General features: G+C 45.0%; 15 non-coding genes across 15 annotated transcripts; all 15 read right to left on the reverse strand.

The window, feature by feature from the left end:
- Positions 1–8,548: 8,548 nt before the first annotated feature.
- On the reverse strand, positions 8,549–8,630 carry trnaf-aaa (transfer RNA phenylalanine (anticodon AAA)). The gene has a single exon. It is a non-coding gene; the product is annotated as a tRNA-Phe (tRNA).
- Positions 8,631–9,070: 440 nt separating this feature from the next.
- On the reverse strand, positions 9,071–9,153 carry trnal-cag (transfer RNA leucine (anticodon CAG)). The gene has a single exon. It is a non-coding gene; the product is annotated as a tRNA-Leu (tRNA).
- Positions 9,154–9,412: 259 nt separating this feature from the next.
- trnas-aga (transfer RNA serine (anticodon AGA)) lies at positions 9,413–9,494 on the reverse strand. The gene has a single exon. It is a non-coding gene; the product is annotated as a tRNA-Ser (tRNA).
- A 428-nt stretch (positions 9,495–9,922) lies between these two features.
- On the reverse strand, positions 9,923–10,005 carry trnal-cag (transfer RNA leucine (anticodon CAG)). Its single transcript has one exon. It is a non-coding gene; the product is annotated as a tRNA-Leu (tRNA).
- Positions 10,006–10,264: 259 nt separating this feature from the next.
- Positions 10,265–10,346, reverse strand: trnas-aga (transfer RNA serine (anticodon AGA)). The gene has a single exon. It is a non-coding gene; the product is annotated as a tRNA-Ser (tRNA).
- A 440-nt stretch (positions 10,347–10,786) lies between these two features.
- On the reverse strand, positions 10,787–10,869 carry trnal-cag (transfer RNA leucine (anticodon CAG)). The gene has a single exon. It is a non-coding gene; the product is annotated as a tRNA-Leu (tRNA).
- Positions 10,870–11,128: 259 nt separating this feature from the next.
- On the reverse strand, positions 11,129–11,210 carry trnas-aga (transfer RNA serine (anticodon AGA)). The gene has a single exon. It is a non-coding gene; the product is annotated as a tRNA-Ser (tRNA).
- A 440-nt stretch (positions 11,211–11,650) lies between these two features.
- Positions 11,651–11,733, reverse strand: trnal-cag (transfer RNA leucine (anticodon CAG)). Its single transcript has one exon. It is a non-coding gene; the product is annotated as a tRNA-Leu (tRNA).
- Positions 11,734–11,992: 259 nt separating this feature from the next.
- On the reverse strand, positions 11,993–12,074 carry trnas-aga (transfer RNA serine (anticodon AGA)). Its single transcript has one exon. It is a non-coding gene; the product is annotated as a tRNA-Ser (tRNA).
- Positions 12,075–12,502: 428 nt separating this feature from the next.
- Positions 12,503–12,585, reverse strand: trnal-cag (transfer RNA leucine (anticodon CAG)). The gene has a single exon. It is a non-coding gene; the product is annotated as a tRNA-Leu (tRNA).
- Positions 12,586–12,844: 259 nt separating this feature from the next.
- trnas-aga (transfer RNA serine (anticodon AGA)) lies at positions 12,845–12,926 on the reverse strand. Its single transcript has one exon. It is a non-coding gene; the product is annotated as a tRNA-Ser (tRNA).
- A 440-nt stretch (positions 12,927–13,366) lies between these two features.
- On the reverse strand, positions 13,367–13,449 carry trnal-cag (transfer RNA leucine (anticodon CAG)). Its single transcript has one exon. It is a non-coding gene; the product is annotated as a tRNA-Leu (tRNA).
- Positions 13,450–13,708: 259 nt separating this feature from the next.
- On the reverse strand, positions 13,709–13,790 carry trnas-aga (transfer RNA serine (anticodon AGA)). The gene has a single exon. It is a non-coding gene; the product is annotated as a tRNA-Ser (tRNA).
- Positions 13,791–14,230: 440 nt separating this feature from the next.
- trnal-cag (transfer RNA leucine (anticodon CAG)) lies at positions 14,231–14,313 on the reverse strand. Its single transcript has one exon. It is a non-coding gene; the product is annotated as a tRNA-Leu (tRNA).
- A 259-nt stretch (positions 14,314–14,572) lies between these two features.
- trnas-aga (transfer RNA serine (anticodon AGA)) lies at positions 14,573–14,654 on the reverse strand. Its single transcript has one exon. It is a non-coding gene; the product is annotated as a tRNA-Ser (tRNA).
- Between the last annotated feature and the right edge of the window lie 346 nt (positions 14,655–15,000).

Here is a 15,000-nt window from a genome sequence, read left to right on the forward strand (position 1 = left end):
CATTTACCAAACATTTCCCAAGAACCGTCAATCCATGACCAAACTCCTTTTGAATCATCAAATCCAGAATGTTCAGACAATTCTAATCTCAAAGTACGCATGCTTGATAATGCTTTAGTGACTGACCCATCACTCGCTGTATTATTGGGAATGTACGTACAACATGTATTATTGAAAAGTACACAAACACCCCCTTTTTCAGCCAACAACATGTCTAGAGCAATCCTGTTTTGCCATGCCATCTCTGAAGTCTTAGCCAATTGTTCTGATAATCCAGAAATCGCATCAACAGTGTAATTAATAAAACTTTGCTGATTATAATATATATAATTAATCCAATCCACATTTTTGTTAACCGTACAATGTACGCAAAAGAATGATTCTAGTCCTGCAGCTACCTGATTTCTAGCTTTAAACTCAGTAGGCACCCCTCTTGGTACTCCAATATCATCTATGTAAATTCCACTATCAAAAGAACCAACAGGAGCAGCTCGTCTCTGTCTGCCTGAATCAACCGTCACATTTCCTAAAGGCTTAATCAACGTCTTACTAACTAACATCACCTTAGCACACACTCCCACCCATCCTTTTGGTAAACGTGATCTAATTCTACCCCCACAATACCAAAATATATCAGCTATATCGCGTCCTGGATATACCAATGGGCCAGAAGGTGGTGGAGTATGATGTTTTCCCTCACTATCCACACGAACAGAGCTTCTATACTTGTAACAAGGGTGTAAAGTCCCATTAACATCTCTAAGCTGCATCGCCTCAGAGTATGGATTTACCACCCAAGTATGTCCACAAGTTCCAATCTTTACTTTCCCTTCACTAAAGTTCCCCACGAATACTGTTTTAACAATATCGGAACTTTTCTCAAAACACTCAAACTTTTGGCCTGGAACTATAACAAAATCAATCAGAACATCTTCCGTACCCTCGTTCTCAATTGGTCCAGTAAGCATAGGACGTACTGCTGCACATCCTAGATTGGAATTTAAATACCAAGCACTAGAACTCTGGTAGTGATAGCAGTTAGTGGGACAGACTGGACAATTCCTGAACAAAACCAGATGACTACTGTCCACACATCTCGTTTTATCAATGTCACCTGAAATAATTCGATGGTAATTAAAATCATAACAACTAGTTGAATTAAATGGTGCTGGCATAATCAGTGAAACATCCTTAAGTGGCTGGCAATACACACATGGTGGGTGTTCTTCGCCTAAAACTTGTTTTACTGAATATGTTGCTAACTTATACCAAGAATTAAACTCCATCTCCGATTCCATTTCATCTACAACCTCTCTCTCATCACTTTTCAACATCTGGAACGTTGCAGGTGAAACAGTTGAAGTCATTGGATCTATTGTCATAGTATCATCAGAATTATGCATACTTTTATTCAAATACAAAAGCAAAAATACATTAAGAGCAATAAGAAATGCCATTCCCAAGACAAAACCCACTGCACCCCGTATACCACAAAGTCCAGGTTGTCGGAACTGATGCCATGGTCGTGCATCCGTAGTGGCCATCTTCAGTTGGCTTGTAGACAAACTTCTGTCTGGCGGTGTAGTCTAGTCGAATCAATTGCAAACGACGATAAAATTGCTCAGGGCAACTTTCAACGACACTGCACTTCACGTACAGCTCGGAAATTTCCTTGGTACTACGCAGAACGCGTATCCTCTGCTTCCGTCTCCAGACAAGGTGCACGCTTGCAATTGTTAGCGTGTATCCACGTTGCTCTCCCCTCGATCTTAACCGCCGGATTAGTCGTCAGGAGAATCTGGTATGGCCCCGTCCACCTTGGGTTTTACCAGGCGTTTCAGGTCCTTCACCACGATCCAGTCATCTGGTATCAAATCATGCAGCGGTCCAGTCATAGGAATAGCCTCCTTCACCTGCCTGTGAATCTCACACAAAATAGACTCCAAAAAGGTTGCACAGTGATAAACAAGCACATTCTCACAGAGGTCAGTTAAAGGTAACTGACTTCTTGTCGTCTGACTTAGTCTTCAAAGTTCTGTTCTCTCATTCAACTGAAGTGATTAACACAATGTTGAATCCTATCAACACCAAAATAACTTCCTTAAACAAGTGTGACCCATTATCCTTACATAACCTCAAAGAAAAATCCCATCGAAGAATAATCTAAATTAACAAAAGCTTGATCACTGAGCCCCTGAGAAGTCTAAAACTTCTTCCCATCAACAATCATTAAACAGTATCACTTCTCCAAAAATTGAACTCTACAAAATCCATCTATCAATACCCAAATGGTTTCTCTAACCTTAACTGTGAAGCTTATCGTGTTTAAATTCCTTTTCTCATAATACTTGTCCCACATATGAAGTATTAACAAAATGACTATGCATCCATTACAAATCCTCTTGTATGCTAAAATAATGCATTCTTCTTGATATCACACAAACTGTAGAGGCATGATCTTTCCATGTGTTAACTTAGCAAAATCTCAAGATAAATGTTTTATGCAGACCATACAACCTCCATTTTTTATTCTCATATCCTTCCTTTTTCCAAAACGCATTTTCTTGTGGATTAGTCCAAGTTCGAATCTCCATTCCACCATTCCTTTCTCCATCTGTCCGCTGTATTCTGTAATTCTTATCAAATATACTCAAACAAAACAAAATTCTCACTCTGGGTTAAATACAGTCCAATATTTTCAACTCAGCAATATCATATCAAACCCTCACAATCCTATCACAAATCCAAACTACTGAAGCTAAATTCATAAAACCATAAAACCCCCATAGTCACTCTCTGTTTGGATCAGTCAGTCATCAGTCAGTCATAAATTCCTAAACGTCATCTCTTCCTCTCTAAGAAGCCTGCGCTTCCCTTAAAGAATCCATAACAAATGTTGTATCAAGGTCACACAACAATTTTCCTCAAAAGAGTCCTGTAAGCCCAAATGTATCAAGTTAGGCTCATCCGGACATAGCAACATCATCTCATCACTTCCTGTAAACATATCAACATCAAAAACATATTCTAGTTAGTTCATCAATGCATTCAGGCAATCTAGAAACTGCTCCAGCTAGTATCAGCACTAGCATTTTCCCTGTGGAATAATCATAATTGTTAGAGTGAATTCAACATTTGCATACAGCAAGTTGTGTCCTAGATCAAACTAAGAAACTTCCTGTTTCCATACCTTTCCCAAAATCATATGTAACACCAATGATGTATTTAACTATCAGTACATATTTTAACTCTTTTCCCTTTTATGAATTAACAAGCTTACACTGAAGCAAACTACTTTTGAACCAATTTGTATAAAATAAAACTATTTTAGAAAACAGCCAAATTACGAATAACCTCAACTTTTAGTCTCTTATTATCTTTTCTTCAAAAAAAAACCTTTAGGAACAGTTCAAATGAATACCTTTAAATTTCAGATTCCCTTTTAATTTTTCCCTGTATTTAAATTCACCAAATCAACTCTCTCTTTTTCCAAGACATGTAGAAAACTAGCATCACTACCCTAAACCAGAATTTAATCTGTATGATTCCAAAATAAAACATAGACCATAAAATGTTCTTAATGTAACCATTAACCAAACTTATACCCCATCTATATTTCTATATAGGTTAGATAGGTAGAACTTCATAACTTGCTTTGGCTGCAGTCCAGAACAAGCTACTTAGCACAACCATCACACCACAATTTATCAGACTTCATGAGTCTTCCCAAATTATTTCAAAACCAAATTATCATAACCCTCTTTATGAACCAATACCATAATGATACAACCTCATCACAGCCTAACTGTTTATCCCAAAACATTGTACCATGCCCTTAAGACAAAAGAAAATATAAACTCTCCCTTTTTCTTTTAAACCTTTAAATTCACAATTTAACATAAACCCGTAAAACAAAACCTTATTCTTTAACACCTCAAAAGTTTTATCAAAGCATGTAATGTATACACCTTTGAATATTCCTATATTTACCAGCTATCTCAATTACTCTTTGTTAGTGAATCAACTCAAATAAACAATCGCGCATTTCAAACTCGCATCAAACAGCGCGCTCTGGAACAAAGCAAAAACTCTCAACCTTTTTTCATTTCTTTTAAACAACACAGATGGTTGGCGTTTACCAGCTATTCACTTAATTTTGCTAGGCGTTTACCAGCTATTCACTTAATTTTGCTAAAGTATAACTTTTCCAATCCAATTAGAACTAATTTATGAACCAGGGTCTAATTTCTGCATTTTTATGGATACCATCACACACCACAGATTTTCCGCTCGTAAATACAAGTTCTGGTCTGAAAGGCTCCTACCTCCCTGTTTGGCTAGGATTTAGAACAAATGTTAAATCATACATTTGTAAACCACCAAACTTCGAATTCATCTAAACGGACACATCTTTCACCATTAATACTCACATAATTATGCAGAATTACACCCTCTGGGATCACCTCAGTAAAACTCAACGTAACGGGACTTTTTTTTTTTTAGCCCCCACCTTTCCTCGGAATTTCTGAAACTCATTTAAAATGTCCTCAAACAAACAAAACCTTGTTAGCAAATGTCTCAAAATACTCATCACGTAACATATTTCAAAAGTAACCAAATTAATATGTAAAATTCGCTCCAAATGTATCTATTTCTCTAAATTTGCGTCTTTGTAAATTTCTCAACTTCCATCTGCGCATGCGTCATGCGGTTACTCATCCTGGATCTCAAATATCAAGCTGCAATTCCTTTACTAGCCTGTACCCGCCTGTCGGTCTGTTAGTTTGTTAGCCAATGTCGTTGCCATAGTTGCAAATTCAACTTCCTGGACTCTCCTTTGTCTCAGGACAGAACAAAATGCACTTCCTCCACGTTTTCACCATTAGCCATTAACCAACAGTCACAGCCTGGATTATCTTTTCAAGTCTATCAACCATTAGTACCATTTTAATTTCAACATAAAAATTAGGCTCCGAAATCTACATATGCACCTAATATCACTCGTCAGAGGACGACAGTTTACCCATGTATTAGCATTCTGGTTGGACAAAGCTTCAACTTCAAGTCCATTTAAATAGGTAAATATGAATACCACCAAACCCAACACATTTCAACAAATCATCTCAGCAGCAATAAACACACATATGTAGCACCTTTGCCCTTAACAACAAACGCAATTCGGTCTCAACTGGCTCAATCTTTCTAATCACTTCTTCATAACCCTTTACATATTTCTTTAAACAACAGTAACATCTGTGAACTCCCACAAAATTAAAAATAAAACCATCGAACATTTCCAGACATAAACAAAAAAAATTCCTTAAACAACATAACATTTCCGTTTGAACACATAACTTTCTATAAAAGTTTCAATAACCCCGGGATTGTAATTCTTCAAATGAATACCGCTTTTATTGCCAAAACTGGCCTTTTACCAATTATCCTACCCAAACACTAAATTTCCAGCGCGTTATTCAATAACGAATCAAGCTCATAATATAGAAAATCGGTCTGTACATAATTTCCAAATCAAGAGTATGGCAACTCACAATATTTTCTTAAGTTCGACAAAGAAACAGAAACACACATCTGTTTTCCCAACCAATATACTTCACAATTCAACGTCAAATTCTCAATAAAATGAGTGATATATTTTTTTTTTTTTTGCACTCACGTGTGGGCACTGCACGCAGAATGAGCTTCACTGAAAGAATCAACTTCCGCTAGGCTCAAGCGCATGCGCCTCTTTTCAAGTGGAGAATTCAGTCAAAGAATTAACATTAGCATTTTCAAAACAGAATGTCTCCGTCTTCAAAAACAAATGCCTTCTGGCGGTAATCAGACCGATGTAAAGTCTAACATCAAACATATAACGGTTAACACAGAGTTGTAAAACAATCGTCTCTCCTCTACCAACAGTGTCATAACCGATAAACATTGTACGCCACCATTTCGAAACTCAACTTCCGGTCACGAACCCCTCTGATTTTGCGAGAGTTCGCTCACAATTTCCAGAAAACTTTCAACAAAGATGACACATCTCCGGACATTCACGTACATTTTGCTCAAATTCCCACAATTAAAGCACGCATTTTGGATTGACCTTACCTAGCAATTCTTGTTGGCCTACATGTTTTTTCAACAGCATGTCAACACGCTCTGCATCAGCTTTGACCATAGCCCACAACACGCTTATTCCAAACACAACAGGGACTCAAACCCTTTGTTCCGGAGAGGACTTTAACCTTTCCTTCTTGGAAACACAATGGCAATTTCAAGTCAAGGCACAAGCTTCAATCTTTGCGGGAATCCAAAGCAAATCTATAAAAAACATTCCAGGATCCTACTTTCTTGACTTTTCCTAGATATAACCGGCTGTCAGAAGAAATGGCAAATGTCTGACCTCTTCGTATTCTGTTCTCGCATTCCCGCAAACCCTCATGCGCCCGCGCATCCTGCCGCAACACCCCTGGCTGCGGATGAGGCGAAATTTGTTTGCGGAACAGCCAGAAAATCTCAATCGTGAATCTGTGGGGAAATAGATGAAAAATTCCCCACACTATTCTGTCCTAATATTTCTTTATCCCTCTACCTATCTCCATCCAATCAGAAAAAAAGCTCTCCAATCAGGCTAAAATCTATTCTTTTCTCCACTTCAAAAATAAATAAATCGTGTATCTATTTCTCTCCACGAACCCATTTCGCAATACAATAAGGTCCTTAAAACAAAACGACTCCACACTCGAAAATCCACATTTATCAATCCATATTTGCATTTGCAATAAACTATCGTTACCATACTTTTGCTTCATGTAATCCATGTTTGGACAGGTCAATTCTGTCTCCAGACCATTCATTTTCAGAATTACAATCCATAAACGATAACCAACAACGGAAAATAAAGACACAATTACCCCTTTTCTTTTCTAAAAACAATTAAATTCCGACTTCCCAACTTTCAATGAAAATAACTGCACAATCTTACATTACAAATATTCAAACCGAAAAATAATTAAAATTTTGAAAAGTAATTAAAATTTTGATTTTTGTAATTTGTATATAGCTTGAATAATAGACACCATTAGTTACTCATACTTCTTTTAACCTCAAAAAACATAAAACAAAAATGAACACGCGTGTTGCAAACTTAAAACCTCTACTTTGAAATTTCACAGGCCTATACTTCCTAAACTTTTTCTTTTCTTTGTTCTCCACCTTCAGGGACTCAAACCCTTTGTAAACACTCACTCACACAGCTGATTTCCTCACAAGTATACTTTTCTCTCGGGACTTAGAATCACGTTTAGGCCGTTAATAAATAAGAACTGCACCAATGCCAATACAATTTCTCAAACTATCACTAACCCAACATATTCTAATCCTTAGGGTCTCAAAAAGACACATAACACGATATAACATGTGAATTTATCTCCCTCTATGTGTTTGTTCGTCAACAACACTACCTCTATGTGTGTCCGTCGACACACTTCTGCAGACATTTTTTTTACGACTTTCACGTAAAAGGTAGGTTCAACAACCTTACCTTATTAATTCGTACGACTTTACACGTACAGGACAGTTTTACCTCTGCCCAATTACTTACTTAACCGAATTATTGACAATAGCCTAAAAAACACACATTTAGACAACTCAATATCACACAGTAACCAAAAGAATATCTCACCGGTTCTTTTGAAGACCCCGCGTCAGCCACAAAACGTCCAACGGGCGCCCCCCCTGGCCCTGCTGTCTCACGCATGGCGGAAGGAAAGGCGGCTTTTTGCCGGAAGATCAATTCGCAGAGGGGAGCCGCCTGCTGAACGCCGTAGACCAATGAGGATCCCCGTACTGGCCACCAAATGTAATGGCGGAAATTCAAGCGGCACTGTGTAGATTTGAATAGTCAAGAGATGGCGGTTACAATAAATGTATTTTGCTTATACAGATCATGATTTAACAAAGTACTTTGTGATCAGTCATAACGAAGGAGGTGCTAGCCACAGGTCGTTCGCCAGAGTGATCCAGAACAACCCCAAAACCCTGCCTTATATAAACTTTAGATCAAATGGTTTTTCTGAACTCTGTGATTGGTCAGCACTGCTCAGTGACAGTTAAGACAATATAACCCCCCAGGTCAAGTGACCAAAGTCTTTTGATGTCACGGCTCTTTCTCTAAATGAGGACAGTAAAGATACCCTTAATGAAACACAAACAGGACACAGGACACAATCTCCTTGGCCAAAAGGTCAGGGCTGCTAGATCAACTGAATCCATCTATCCATCTCCCTTTAGGCCACAGAACTCAAACATCCCCCAACCTCTGTGCCCCTAGCTTCTCAATCAGGCATCATAAACCAATACCATAAATACCTTAAGACCAACTGCAACATCCATTTGTTTAAACACAACCTCAGTCTATTAAAAATACATTCTTAGTAACTATATCAAAAAATGCCATTACACAACCTCAGCGCAACCGAAGACAGCCCCTGACGTTTGCGAACGACTAAGAAACTCGATCTCATCCGCTCAGATCAAAAAGGCCGCCCGTAGTCGGCAGGATTCAAACCTGCGCGTGGAGACCCCAATGGATTTTTAGTCCATCGCCTTAACCACTCGGCCACAACTACACCGGTCTCTGCATTGTCACGCCAAGGTGTTCCCCACCGTAGACACAACCGACAGCCGCCAGGCCACATCACAGCACCACATGACAAAAAGAACATTGAAAACTCGACGCTACGCTGGCTTGAGAGGGGCCACATCAAAGCATCACATGACAAAAAGAAAATTGGAACCCCGACGCTACGCTGGCTTGAGAGGGGCCACATCAAAGCACCACATGACAAAAAGCACATCACGGCGGCTTTGTGCAGGATGTCCCTCGTCGCGACTCCATCTGGCCGCTCGGCAGTCTGTAACGTTTTCACCTCACCTTTTGCCATTTCTACAGCTCGCTCGGAATCTCGACGCTACGCTGACTTGACAATGGCAACCCAAAAATTGCGCCGCCACGCTTGAATGCAATGGATCAAATACACCCCGTTAACCCACAGCTAGACCCTTGGGATGTCAGAAGTGGGATTCGAACCCACGCCTCCAGAAGAGACTGCGACCTGAACACAGCGCCTTAGACCGCTCGGCCATCCTGACTCCTTGAGCAGATTATGCCCAAACCTTGCAGAGCACGTCCTCAAAAGGCAAACGCGTCCACTGCCTTAATGGTGCGGCCATGAATGCGCAAGTATTTCAAGTGTGGTTAGGGTTCCACTCCTTGTCGGTGTCTCTGTCTGTGAGGGTTCAGGGCCCCAAAACGAGAAATGTGTCAACCTCAGCGCAACCGAAGACAGCCCCTGACGTTTGCGAACGACTAAGAAACTCGATCTCATCCGCTCAGATCAAAAAGGCCCCCCGTATTCGGCAAGATTCGAACCTGCGCGGGGAGACCCCAATGGATTTCTAGTCCATCGCCTTAACCACTCGGCCACGACTACACCGGTCTTTGCATTGTCACGCCAAGGCGTTCCCCACCGTAGACACAACCGACAGCCGCCAGGCCACATCACAGCACCACATGACAAAAAGAACATTGAAAACTCGACGCTACGCTGGCTTGAGAGGGGCCACATCAAAGCATCACATGACAAAAAGAAAATTGGAACCCCGACGCTACGCTGGCTTGAGAGGGGCCACATCAAAGCACCACATGACAAAAAGCACATCACGGCGGCTTTGTGCAGGATGTCCCTTGTCGCGACTCCATCTTGCCGCAACGTTTTCACCTCACCTTTTGCCATTTCTTCAGCTCGCTCGGAATCTCGACGCTACGCTGACTTGACAATGGCAACCCAAAAATTGCGCCGCCACGCATGAATGCATAGGATCAAATACGCCCCGTGAACCCACAGCGAGACCCTTGGGATGTCAGAAGTGGGATTCGAACCCACACCTCCAGAAGAGACTGCGACCTGAACGCAGCGCCTTAGACTGCTCGGCCATCCTGACTCCTTGAGCAGATTAGGCTCAAACCTTGCAGAGCACGTCCTCAAAAGGCAAACGCGTCCACTGCCTTAATGGTGCGGCCATGAATGCGCAAGTATTTCAAGTGTGGTTAGGGTTCCACTCCTTGTCGGTGTCTCTGTCTGTGAGGGTTCAGGGCCCCAAAACGAGAAATGTGTCGACCTCAGCGCAACCGAAGACAGCCCCTGACGTTTGCGAACGACTAAGAAACTCGATCTCATCCGCTCAGATCAAAAAGGCCCCCCGTATTCGGCAGGATTCGAACCTGCGCGGGGAGACCCCAATGGATTTCTAGTCCATCACCTTAACCACTCGGCCACGACTACACCGGTCTTTGCATTGTCACGCCAAGGCGTTCCCCACCGTAGACACAACCGACAGCCGCCAGGCCACATCACAGCACCACATGACAAAAAGAACATTGAAAACTCGACGCTACGCTGGCTTGAGAGGGGCCACATCAAAGCATCACATGACAAAAAGAAAATTGGAACCCCGACGCTACGCTGGCTTGAGAGGGGCCACATCAAAGCACCACATGACAAAAAGCACATCACGGCGGCTTTGTGCAGGATGTCCCTCGTCGCGACTCCATCTGGCCGCTCGGCAGTCTGCAACGTTTTCACCTCACCTTTTGCCATTTCTTCAGCTCGCTCGGAATCTCGACGCTACGCTGACTTGACAATGGCAACCCAAAAATTGCACCGCCACGCTTGAATGCAAAGGATCAAATACGCCCCGTGAACCCACAGCGAGACCCTTGGGATGTCAGAAGTGGGATTCGAACCCACGCCTCCAGAAGAGACTGCGACCTGAACGCAGCGCCTTAGACCGCTCGGCCATCCTGACTCCTTGAGCAGATTAGGCCCAAACCTTGCAGAGCACGTCCTCAAAAGGCAAACGCGTCCACTGCCTTAATGGTGCGGCCATGAATGCGCAAGTATTTCAAGTGTGGTTAGGGTTCCACTCCTTGTCGGTGTCTCTGTCTGTGAGGGTTCAGGGCCCCAAAACGAGAAATGTGTCAACCTCAGCGCAACCGAAGACAGCCCCTGACGTTTGCGAACGACTAAGAAACTCGATCTCATCCGCTCAGATCAAAAAGGCCCCCCGTATTCGGCAGGATTCGAACCTGCGCGGGGAGACCCCAATGGATTTCTAGTCCATCGCCTTAACCACTCGGCCACGACTACACCGGTCTTTGCATTGTCACGCCAAGGCGTTCCCCACCGTAGACACAACCGACAGCCGCCAGGCCACATCACAGCACCACATGACAAAAAGAACATTGAAAACTCGACGCTACGCTGGCTTGAGAGGGGCCACATCAAAGCATCACATGACAAAAAGAAAATTGGAACCCCGACGCTACGCTGGCTTGAGAGGGGCCACATCAAAGCACCACATGACAAAAAGCACATCACGGCGGCTTTGTGCAGGATGTCCCTCGTCGCGACTCCATCTGGCCGCTCGGCAGTCTGTAACGTTTTCACCTCACCTTTTGCCATTTCTACAGCTCGCTCGGAATCTCGACGCTACGCTGACTTGACAATGGCAACCCAAAAATTGCACCGCCACGCTTGAATGCAATGGATCAAATACACCCCGTTAACCCACAGCGAGACCCTTGGGATGTCAGAAGTGGGATTCGAACCCACGCCTCCAGAAGAGACTGCGACCTGAACACAGCACCTTAGACCGCTCGGCCATCCTGACTCCTTGAGCAGATTAGGCCCAAACCTTGCAGAGCACGTCCTCAAAAGGCAAACGCGTCCACTGCCTTAATGGTGCGGCCATGAATGCGCAAGTATTTCAAGTGTGGTTAGGGTTCCACTCCTTGTCGGTGTCTCTGTCTGTGAGGGTTCAGGGCCCCAAAACAAGAAATGTGTCAACCTCAGCGCAACCGAAGACAGCCCCTGACGTTTGCGAACGACTAAGAAACTCGATCTCATCCGCTCAGATCAAAAACGCCGCCCGTAGTCGTCAGGATTCGAACCTGCGCGCGGAGACCCCAATGGATTTCTAGTCCATCGCCTTAACCACTCGGCCACGACTACACCGGTCTCTGCGTTGTCACGCCAAGGCGTTCCCCACCGTAGACACAACCGACAGCCGCCAGGCCACATCACAGCACCACATGACAAAAAGAACATTGAAAACTCGACGCTACGCTGGCTTGAGAGGGGCCACATCAAAGCATCACATGACAAAAAGAAAATTGGAACCCCGACGCTACGCTGGCTTGAGAGGGGCCACATCAAAGCACCACATGACAAAAAGCACATCACGGCGGCTTTGTGCAGGATGTCCCTTGTCGCGACTCCATCTTGCCGCAACGTTTTCACCTCACCTTTTGCCATTTCTTCAGCTCGCTCGGAATCTCGACGCTACGCTGACTTGACAATGGCAACCCAAAAATTGCGCCGCCACGCTTGAATGCATAGGATCAAATACGCCCCGTGAACCCACAGCGAGACCCTTGGGATGTCAGAAGTGGGATTCGAACCCACGCCTCCAGAAGAGACTGCGACCTGAACGCAGCGCCTTAGACCGCTCGGCCATCCTGACTCCTTGAGCAGATTAGGCTCAAACCTTGCAGAGCACGTCCTCAAAAGGCAAACGCGTCCACTGCCTTAATGGTGCGGCCATGAATGCGCAAGTATTTCAAGTGTGGTTAGGGTTCCACTCCTTGTCGGTGTCTCTGTCTGTGAGGGTTCAGGGCCCCAAAACGAGAAATGTGTCAACCTCAGCGCAACCGAAGACAGCCCCTGACGTTTGCGAACGACTAAGAAACTCGATCTCATCCGCTCAGATCAAAAAGGCCCCCCGTATTCGGCAGGATTCGAACCTGCGCGCGGAGACCCCAATGGATTTCTAGTCCATCGCCTTAACCACTCGGCCACGACTACACCGGTCTTTGCATTGTCACGCCAAGGCGTTCCCCACCGTAGACACAACCGACAGCCGCCAGGCCACATCACAGCACCACATGACAAAAAGAACATTGAAAACTCGACGCTACGCTGGCTTGAGAGGGGCCACATCAAAGCATCACATGACAAAAAGAAAATTGAAACCCCGACGCTACGCTGGCTTGAGAGGGGCCACATCAAAGCACCACATGACAAAAAGCACATCACGGCGGCTTTGTGCAGGATGTCCCTCGTCGCGACTCCATCTGGCCGCTCGGCAGTCTGCAACGTTTTCACCTCACCTTTTGCCATTTCTTCAGCTCGCTCGGAATCTCGACGCTACGCTGACTTGACAATGGCAACCCAAAAATTGCACCGCCACGCTTGAATGCAAAGGATCAAATACGCCCAGTGAACCCACAGCGAGACCCTTGGGATGTCAGAAGTGGGATTCGAACCCACGCCTCCAGAAGAGACTGCGACCTGAACGCAGCGCCTTAGACCGCTCGGCCATCCTGACTCCTTGAGCAGATTAGGCCCAAACCTTGCAGAGCACGTCCTCAAAAGGCAAACGCGTCCACTGCCTTAATGGTGCGGCCATGAATGCGCAAGTATTTCAAGTGTGGTTAGGGTTCCACTCCTTGTCGGTGTCTCTGTCTGTGAGGGTTCAGGGCCCCAAAACAAGAAATGTGTCAACCTCAGCGCAACCGAAGACAGCCCCTGACGTTTGCGAACGACTAAGAACCTCGATCTCATCCGCTCAGATCAAAAAGGCCGCCCGTAGTCGGCAGGATTCGAACCTGCGCAGGGAGACCCCAATGGATTTCTAGTCCATCGCCTTAACCACTCGGCCACGACTACACCGGTCTTTGCATTGTCACGCCAAGGCGTTCCCCACCGTAGACACAACCGACAGCCGCCAGGCCACATCACAGCACCACATGACAAAAAGAACATTGAAAACTCGACGCTACGCTGGCTTGAGAGGGGCCACATCAAAGCATCACATGACAAAAAGAAAATTGGAACCCCGACGCTACGCTGGCTTGAGAGGGGCCACATCACAGCACCACATGACAAAAAGCACATCACGGCGGCTTTGTGCAGGATGTCCCTCGTCGCGACTCCATCTGGCCGCTCGGCAGTCTGTAACGTTTTCACCTCACCTTTTGCCATTTCTACAGCTCGCTCGGAATCTCGACGCTACGCTGACTTGACAATGGCAACCCAAAAATTGCGCCGCCACGCTTGAATGCAATGGATCAAATACACCCCGTTAACCCACAGCGAGACCCTTGGGATGTCAGAAGTGAGATTCGAACCCACGCCTCCAGAAGAGACTGCGACCTGAACACAGCGCCTTAGACCGCTCGGCCATCCTGACTCCTTGAGCAGATTAGGCCCAAACCTTGCAGAGCACGTCCTCAAAAGGCAAACGCGTCCACTGCCTTAATGGTGCGGCCATGAATGCGCAAGTATTTCAAGTGTGGTTAGGGTTCCACTCCTTGTCGGTGTCTCTGTCTGTGAGGGTTCAGGGCCCCAAAACAAGAAATGTGTCAACCTCAGCGCAACCGAAGACAGCCCCTGACGTTTGCAAACGACTAAGAAACTCGATCTCATCCGCTCAGATCAAAAAGGCCGCCCGTAGTCGTCAGGATTCGAACCTGCGCGGGGAGACCCCAATGGATTTCTAGTCCATCGCCTTAACCACTCGGCCACGACTACACCGGTCTCTGCATTGTCACGCCAAGGCGTTCCCCACCGTAGACACAACCGACAGCCGCCAGGCCACATCACAGCACCACATGACAAAAAGAACATTGAAAACTCGACGCTACGCTGGCTTGAGAGGGGCCACATCAAAGCATCACATGACAAAAAGAAAATTGGAACCCCGACGCTACGCTGGCTTGAGAGGGGCCACATCACAGCACCACATGACAAAAAGCACATCACGGCGGCTTTGTGCAGGATGTCCCTCGTCGCGACTCCATCTGGCCGCTCGGCAGTCTGTAACGTTTTCACCTCACCTTTTGCCATTTCTACAGCTCGCTCGGAATCTCGACGCTAC

The sequence above is a fragment of the Osmerus eperlanus genome, chromosome 11 (genome assembly GCF_963692335.1).
Source record: "Osmerus eperlanus chromosome 11, fOsmEpe2.1, whole genome shotgun sequence".
Taxonomy (NCBI): Eukaryota; Metazoa; Chordata; class Actinopteri; order Osmeriformes; family Osmeridae; genus Osmerus; species Osmerus eperlanus.